The sequence below is a fragment of the Sphaerodactylus townsendi genome, linkage group LG08, assembly GCF_021028975.2.
Source record: "Sphaerodactylus townsendi isolate TG3544 linkage group LG08, MPM_Stown_v2.3, whole genome shotgun sequence".
Lineage (NCBI taxonomy): Eukaryota > Metazoa > Chordata > Lepidosauria > Squamata > Sphaerodactylidae > Sphaerodactylus > Sphaerodactylus townsendi.
This window is the reverse complement of record NC_059432.1, coordinates 90,839,964-90,849,521: the sequence shown is the minus strand read 5'-3', so window position 1 is coordinate 90,849,521 and position 9,558 is coordinate 90,839,964.

Here is a 9,558-nt window from a genome sequence, read left to right as displayed (position 1 = left end):
AAAAAACGCTAAGATCACTAAAACTGAACTTCACTAAACTTAGGTGGTATCATCATGATAGTCTCCTGCTGATACCAGTCAGGTTTGATGAAGTTTGGTTTGGGGAGTCCAAAGTTATGGACCCCCAAAGGGGGTGCCCCCATCTCCCATTGTTTCCAGTGGGAGCAAATAGTAGCTACCCTTTTGAGGGTCCATAACTTTGAACCCCCTGAACCAAACTTCACCAAACCTGGGAGGTATCATCAGGAGAGTCTCCTAAAGATACCCTGAAATTTTGATTCTGCTAGCCTAAAATGTGTGTCCCCTACAGGCCAAAAACTGAAAAAACACTAAAAATACAAAAAACACAAACGAACATGGGGGGGGGGGGGGCCAGCAAAACTCCAATTTTGCACTGGGCTCCATTTCCCCTAGCTACGCCTCTGTATACATGCCACTATGTACCTAATAGCTTTAGATCAACCCAAAGCCCCTGGTATTTCCCAACCCAGAGCTGGCTATCCTCACATCATTCATTGTGAAAGTGAACCATCTGTGTGTGGGGTTTTTTTTAAGTAACTGTTACAGTAACAGGAAATGGTTAGCCAAGAGAAAAGTCAAAGTATATCTTGTATACTACAGAAGGATCTGTGATTCAATTGTAGATAAAGATGCCATCTAGAGATCTGAGAGCTGGAGCCTGAGGAAGGTGGGCTTTGAGGGAAAGGGAATTCAGGGGCCATTGAGTCCATCTTCCAAGGTGGCTGTTTTCTCCAAATGAACTGATCTCTGTTCAAGGAGATCAATTGTAATAGTGGGAGATTTCCAGCCACAACCTGGAGTTTGGCAACCCTAAAAGTAGAATATCTCTACTTTACAGACAGTCCCAGATTCAATCCTCAATATCTCCTCATATAAGAATACAATGAAGACCTCTGCCTCAGATCAGGGGTGTAGCTTTATAAAACGGCACCCAGGGCTAACCCTGAGGACCACACACACACACACACACACACACACACACACACACACACACACACACACACACACACACACAACACAACACACACACACACAACAAACGCGCCTCTAACTCCACATGGAGATCAGGAGTGAGTTCAGCCTGGCTCACTCTGCTCCAATCTTTACATGGAGATTGGGTGTGGGGCCAGCTGGCTCCCCGTTTGATGCTGGCCTCAGCTTACCCTGGTCCAGCTTTAAAGCCTGGAGTTTAAAGCTCAGTACAAACCTCTCTGAGGTTAGGGTCAAATTGAGCACAGGAGGGGGGGGGGCTGCTGACTGTAGCTTCATACTGGTGGCTCCACCCTCTCAAAGCTCCACCTCTGGTCAGGTGAAGCTTGGGGGCGGAGCTGACAGTATAAAACTACACCTAACCAGCCCCTAGTGCTCAGTCTGATCCTGACCTCAGAGAAGCTTGCAGTTTAAACCTTGCAGTTGGACCGAAGCAAGCTGGACCGAAGCAAGCTGAGTCAGCATCAAAAAGGCCTGCCCCACCCTTTCACTCTATTTGAATATTGGAGGTGGGGTGATCTCAGCTGGCCCCACTCCCAATCTACTCATAAAGTTCAGCAGCAGACAAGCCCTGTTCAGTGGCATTATCAACACTTTTGCCCCAGCAAAATGGGTACACATTTTATCAACGTCGCAGGGATGGAAGGCTGAATCAACCTTGAGCTGGCTACCGGAAACCAACTTCTATTGGGACTGAACTCAGGTTGTGAGCAGAGCTTGGACTGCTGTGCTGCCGCTTACCAAGTGCCTCAGGGCTCTTGACTAAAATGATCTTTAGCACGTGTCTTGTTAGATTCTTCCCAAGTGGTCCTGCACTGTCACTCTAGCCATCTTCCTTCTCTTTTCATCACCCACAACCCCTCAGTAAAAAAGGGGCTACCTGAGCTCTAACACCACAGATGTGTGGTGAGAGGAATCGTGTTAACCTCCTGGGTCATATCCAGAAGTCAACTGGGGCAGGAAAATCCCTGGAACCATCAGAAAATAATTTGTATCGACCCGGCTCTGGGGGAGGATAATTTTAAGCATTCTCTTGATACCATCTTGATACCATCTTTGGCCACAAATGTATTGTGCTTGTCCCCCCCCCCCCAAGGGGGTGGGAGGAAGTGGATATTTCTGGGCAGCCGTAACTGTTGACCTCTTTGTTGTGGAGGTCATTCAACTATGTTGTTTTAAGTTGTTATTTGTTCCTGATTTTATTGTGTTTTATGGCGTTTCATCTACTGTACACCACTCAGAGCCCTTTGGCGGTGGGTGGTCTATTAAATCAAATTAATAATAGTAATAATAAAAGATAGAGGGGCAGCTATTTCAAAATAGACACTTCCTGCTATCAAGGGACCCCCTGGAGCAACTCTTGCCTCCATGAGGTGAAATATAGTTGATTTGGGACTGATCTTTGCTTTGGGGAAAAAGTGCTTGGGGGAACGAATCAAATGAATACAAGGAAATAGAGAGAGAGGCAACATAGCTACGACGGGTGCCATTTTGGGGGGCTGTAACCATTTCACTGCTATAACCACTATACCACATGAGAGGTATGACTCCCTTGTTTTATATGTCAGAGTATTGATACACTTATAGTGCAATCTCAAGTTAAGGGACTGAGAAGGGTGTACCTCTGCTTAGAACTGCAGCGTTATGTATTGTCAAAGGCTTTCACGGCCAGAATCACTGGGATGTTGTGTGGTTTCCAGGCTGTATGGCTGTGTTTTAGTAGCATTTTCTCCTGATGTTTTGCCTGCATCTTTGGCTGGCAGATCCTCTGAAGATGCCAGCCACAGATGCAGGCGAAACATCAGGAGAAAATGCTACTAAAACACGGCCATACAGCCCGGAAACCACACAACACCTCAGTTATGCATTCAGTTAGTAAGGTGCCTGTCACTCAGAACAGGCAAGCTAAAATACCCTTTTCAGTGGTCACTGGCCTGTTAGTAGGGGGCCAGGACTTGTTTTTGCCAAACTTCGGGTGGGGTGTGGAGGGGGAGGAATCCCACTGTTTGTATCCTTCCATCCGTCGCTGTATCAATGGACATGTCATTGCAAAGCATGTTGACAGTCGCTTCCCAGTTTTCTTTTTGCAAGCGTTGGCCCTGGCCAGAACGACATTGTACGGCGCAGCCAATGTGAGCGAGTTGTCACCAGGTCCTTCTTTCAGCCTTTCGAAGCTATTCTCTTCTACCTGGCAGGCAGCCCTTCCAAACATTGGTTTGTCTTATCACCAACACAACACGGCCCATTCATTCGTGAAATGCCTTTCAGCGCCGACTACAATGGGGCCTGACAAATTGTGGCTGCCATGTCTGGAAATAAAATTGAAATGTCAAGGGTTTGGGTTTGCTGGCTGGTGAGAAATCAGCCCCAGCAAGGGACCAAATTAATATTTTGTGGGGTGGAAATGCAAATGCAGTGTTGGGAGCTGGCGGGTCCCTGTTTCCCATGCTGATGTGAACACGCTGAAAAAGGGAAGTCTGTATCTTCACGCCGGCTCTGAGATCTGGGTCTCAGGCTTTGCCAGACCATCTTTATCTATTACACAAGGCATTGAAGACTGATTGAAGATGTTTTGCAAAGTTTCAGAATAGTTTCCTCCCTATCCCTTTTCAGCATGCTTCTACTTACCAAACATTTGCGCAGGAATCAGCTATACACATATCAGAAGTTATACACATGTAGCTGACGTTTTACGCATGCTTAACATACACATTTGTGACACATTATAGTATGGTAGGATGTTGGGGTTTTGTTTTGTTTTTTGCTATTTTAACATATTGCTTAACCTGTACAGGAAGATTACCTTATATGAGCTATCATAGACTTGATGGTGTTTAAGACCAGATCTGTATCTAGCAATATTACTCTTCTTGCTCTTCTGCATTTACCAAGAGTTCTGAGGTCAAAGAGGCAGAAAGTAAGCTATATTTGTGGGGCTTTCCAAAATCCAACAGATTAGCTGTCCAAGACCACAGTTTACAGGACAAGAGACCAAGGCTAAGAGCCCTTTGTTGCGCTTTGGCCCGTGCCAAAGGGCTCATGCCTCTTGGCTATGCCCGAGATAGAAACTTGAGACAGGAAGAGCAAGCACAAGCACAGCTATGTTGTTATAGCTGGCTCCAGTGATGTTCCTACCAAATTACCTTCCTTGCTATATCCATAGGACATTCTTAGCCACCTAACTGCACCAGGGCTGCATCCAGTGGTGGGATTCAGTAGGTTCGCGCCACTTTGGCAGAACCGGTTGTTAAAATGGTGCTTGTAAACAACTAGTTGTTAAATTATTTGAATCCCACCACTGGCTGCATCCATACCAGGGTTCTGGGCAGTCCCATCCACAAGTCCAGGGGACTTTCATCAGACCTCCTCTCCTCTCCTCCCACCCCACATTCCCTTTTTCCTTCCTGTGATTCTGCCTAAAAAAATCTTTGTATAATTTTTTTATTTCCCTCTTTTTATTTCATTTCATTGCAGAAGTGAGGTCTGATGAATGCTTCTGTTGAAATATATTTGGTTAGTCACTTGTTTTCCATTTTAGTCAGATTGATAATCTCTTATTTTTATTTGTTTGTTTTTTTGCCTATTCACTTCCTGATGTATTGGGGGATTTACTCCACCTAACAGCAAACTGCCCTATTTAATTGTCATTAATTGGCTGCAACAGCGCAGTCTGCTGAAAACTTTGATTCTACCCCCTCTCCCTTTCAGTCCCTTAGCCAGATGCCTTGGACAAGTTCTCCTAGCTGAACTCTTAAGACAACTTGATTGAGTGTCCCTTATTTTGTTCAAGCCAAAAAGTTTAAAAGGAATACAAAAGCGGAATAAGCAATGAACTTAGCCCTGGTGGTTTTTTTGACAATTTGATGCACCAAATCACAGTACTTACTACTTCTTCACAGTTTGTGAAAGGGGTACAGGAGCCTGAGTTTATGTTGAAGATTGCTGCAATCACAGAGCAATCATCACAATGAAAATGCAAAGCTGACAGCCGCTGGTTTGCAGCCAGGAAGTTACTCCATGCGAGAATTGGCACATTTGGAAAGGGAGGGATTGTGGTAAGCAAGTGTTTTGCTGTGATATAGCACTTGCAAGACAGACATCTTTTTAATGCCCTTACTTTGACCACCCCCCAGTTATGATATCGTGCCTGCACTGCACTGCATTTGATTTATTGAGGATATTTGTATGCTGCCTCTTCAGAATCCTGCATGGGGCAGCTTACAATTAAAAACATCGCTGTATAAAAGCAAGCGCTTAAAAACAAGTTGCTAAAAACATATATTGATAGAGAAAGTTGGTGTGGCATAGTGGTTCGACTAGGATCCGGGAATCTCAGGTTCCACCTCCAACTATGCCATGAAATTCACTAGGAGAGCTTGGACCAATTACTCTCCGCTTACGTTACCTGACAGGGTTGTTATTGAGAGGATAAAATGGAGGAGCAAAGAACAACACTTTAGGTCAGTCTGACCTTACTCATTATGTGACTATCAAAGTTATAATAGAAATGTGAACATATGTGAGTCAGGTTCTCCAAAACTGCTTGAAGAACTGCGGTAGTAGCATTTTAAAACGTCTTTTATGTCAAACCGGGGGGAAACTTGGAGTCTAATTTCTACTCCACAACAGTGGCTAGCCATCCTTCAAAAAGTGATTGCAGAAGTTTAATGTACGCCCTTCATATACTTGAACATGTATCAAAATGTGGGGGGGGGGGGAGAGATAGAAACATTTATCTGCAGTCAGTACAAGCCACTCATAGTACAAAATGAAGGTATCACATATTTTAAGAATCTTCAAAAGAGGAGGGTTAATTTAATCTTCAATTAGTGATGGTACATTAAGGTGAAGATGCACATAGTGTCAACAATTAGGAGCAGCTGAAATTGACAAGTGAAGTTGCTTTTGCAGGAGAAACTGACAAGAGTCTGCTGTAGTAATGATATTACTAGAATTCTAATTTGGCCTGAAAATGTGGTTCTTTGTATGTGTAGGGGAGGGAGCTACACATTTCTTTTCCATCAGGTAATGGTGTCTGCTCCAGTACTGGGGGTTTTTGCTTCCATTTTGTGCAACACCCAGCCCCATGTAGCTGGCCAACTTCGCCTTCCAACTTCTCCTCTTCCTCCACCTCCATTTTCAAAAGGAATTTTTAAAAAATTGTCTCATTGTCATATTGTACTAGCCATGTAATGCTGAGGGAGAGATACAAACTAGGATGGTTGATTGGATCATCTTTGTCAATTTCACTTAGAACTTGTGATTTTAACTAATGTTCACACAGAGATACAAACTAGCATAGTCGATGGGATCAGCTTTGTCAATTTCACTTAGCACTTGCAGTCTTAATGGAGACTGAGACATTTTTGAACTGCTGCTTTTGGGAAAGGAACAAATGGCCAATATAAAACACATCAGTAGGTATCATGCTGTCCCCTGCTCTATTTAAAGTTCAGGGCTAACCGCCATTGATATTCTGGGCCACCCCTAAGAAGCTGAGGAATAGTTTGCATTCTGTTTGTAATAAAAAGAGAAACAATCAGGGATTAGAACAAAGCTACAAATGACAAATAACTTGCAAGATTTAGAACAAAGTGTTTTTATACAGTACAGCTGTGAAATGCTTGAGTCAGAACGGGAATACTGAATTTTGTCCAAATTAATTTCATAAGACATATGTTAGCAATTAAAAGCTTGGTGATGCACTATTACAAATAAGAGGACATGGTGGAGAAACTATAAACAAACTTTACAGAGATAAAGCAAGTTGAATTAATTGATGCTAAACAAAAAGCTGGTTCTTAAAATCTGATTTGAGAAAGGCACCTTCATTTTTTAAAAGAAGAGGGAAGAAGAATATATTAAAATTATAGTAATTTACATCCTTTTCAAAGATTTATTAACTGCTTATGTAGGATTGGTCTGCCATTGTTTGGAAGCAGTTCTAAGTCCCTGCCACGTTTTGCTGTAAGCAATAGCGGTTTAATAACTATTCAACAAATCTACACATTAACTGACCATTTAAGTGTGAAAAATTATTGTTAAAGTGACTGTTTTACAGCTTATGCAAACACTTGCAGAAGGTTTACTAGTTCACATGAAATCCTTTTTAAATTTTAATTTGAATCCTGCCCCCAATTAACAATATTTCAGTTCCTCAAGCCAGTACCCCCCCTCCACCCAACCCTCTGTAGCTCTCATAAGATATAATCTGGCTTGCTTCTTTCCATTCTTACACCTTCCCTCTCGTAAAAGAACACAGAAAGGAACAACAGAAACACTTCCTGTCTTAAAACAATCTGAAACATGCATCTTGGCATGTGAACGAATGATTCAGATTTCTATTTTTCTGTATAAGGGTTTATGAAAACAGAGAGTCCTATTCAACCCAGACTAGTTAATCCAAGCTGTTGAGTGCTCTGCTGGCTACTTTATACATGAGATGAAAGTTTCTACATCATATCCTCCAATATTTCACAAACGAAAACAAGCACTGTCTTGTGAAGTTTTTTCCATCAAAGCTCGCTGACTAAGGCTGCCACCCTACCACTTTCCTGGAAGTAAACCCCATTGATTAAAAATGGGAGTTACTTCTGAGTAGACCAGTTTAGGATTTCTTCCTGAGTCTCCCTCTCTCCCTCCCACATTTCACATTGCTGAAGGATCTTCTCTATCTGCTGTGGACTATATTAATTCTAGTTAGTTGGTCTGGATGGGAATTGATCAATTAGTTCTGTATCAAGAGAATGACTAGAAGATTTTGGATTTATATCCCCTCTTTCTCTCCCGTAAGGAGACTCAAGGGGGTTTACAATCTCCTTTCCCTTCCCGCCCTCCCCCACAACAAACACCCTGTGAGGTGGGTGGGGTTGAGAGAGCTCTGAAGAACTGTGACTAGTCCAAGGTCACCCAGCTGGCATGTGTTGGAGTGCACAAGCTCACCTGGTTCACCAGATAAGCCTCCACAGCTCCAGTGGCAGAGCAGGGAATCAAACCCTGTCCTCCAGATTAGAGTGCACCTGCTCTTAACCACTACACCACGCTGGCTCTCTTTGTTACATCCACAAAGACTCCATCTTGAACAAAGGCCTACAAAAATTATTTTGTCCTTCCCACCATTCCATACAGCTCAAAAAGCAGATGTTGGAATTTACAGGTCAATGTACTTTACTCCAAGGTCATCAGTCCAGTTAGCTATTCTAAGATAATCCTCATTATCTTCTTCCAGATGTAACTGGTTTCTTAGCGCTTTCATTGAATGAGTTTCAGTTTAGGAGAGGGGAAGTGAATTTTTAAAACATCATTTTTATTGGTTTTTTGACATCTACCACCACCACAACAAAAAATAGGAGGAGAAAGACACCAGTGATCCAGCCACCTATTCTACTTGCACAACAAAGGTTAATACTACACAGACAGATTGCATATACCTAAATGACTTCCCACCCATACTCTGCTGTCGATCTTACCCATCACATTTCTTTATTGTTAAACATCTAGCCCACCCTAAATTCCTTCTTTTTCTTAAACCTTTTCTAACATATTGACATACAATTTGAGGCAATTTATAACAAAAAAGCCAATATCTTATCCTCCTACCCTAACTTCCCATATTTTAACATACATTCTCCCTTCCCTCTGTTATCCCCCTTCATTTAGCCATATATCTGAATTTACCCACCGAACTTATTTATCATTAGTCTCCAATAGGCCTATTTACTTTCCCTTTTATTAAATCATTGATTATTTTACGGAACATTTTTATTCATGGTCTTTTTAAATTTTCTTGTAGATCTCTTTGGCACTCGTTATTGAATTAATTCTTTGTCATTGTCCCTTGTAAGTGAAGAAAACTCCTTCCCATCTGAGCCATAAAGGGCTTCTCAGCAACAAGAGGAGGCTAAAAATAAAAAAAGCTGTCTGGAGTGCTTTGATTGTGTGTTCCTGCATGGCAAAGGGGTTGGACTGGATGGCCCTAGTGGTCTCTTCCAACTCTATGATTCTATCCATGCAAAAGCGATCACTTCATCTGGAGAAAATGGCCGCTTGGGAAGGCAGACCCTATGGCATTATACCCCATTAAAGTCCCCCCTCCCCAAACCCTCCCCTCCTCAGGCTCCACCCTCTAAATCAGGGGTAGGGAACCTGCGGCTCTCCAGATGTTCAGGAACTGCAATTCCCATCAGCCTCTGTCAGCATGGCCAATTGGCCATGCTGGTAGGGGCTGATGGGAATTGTAGTTCCTGAACATCTGGAGAGCCGCAGGTTCCCTACCCCTGCTCTAAATCCTCAAGTATTTCCCAACCCAGAGCTGGCCCCCCTCATTGTTGGAGAGCATCCTAATTCAATTTTTGGTCATTACATGGTGTGCATGTGTGTGAGAAAGGGTTTGGACAAGGGTGAGTTTAGCCCATTTTGATCAAGAAAACTGCACTGGGGAAGGGTTAAACCCGGAACTTGCTCAGCATCACAGCCCAATCCATATTCCCTCCCCCCCACCCCCACACACAAACAGCTTCTGAAGGGAAACAAATCAGGCGATCTGAT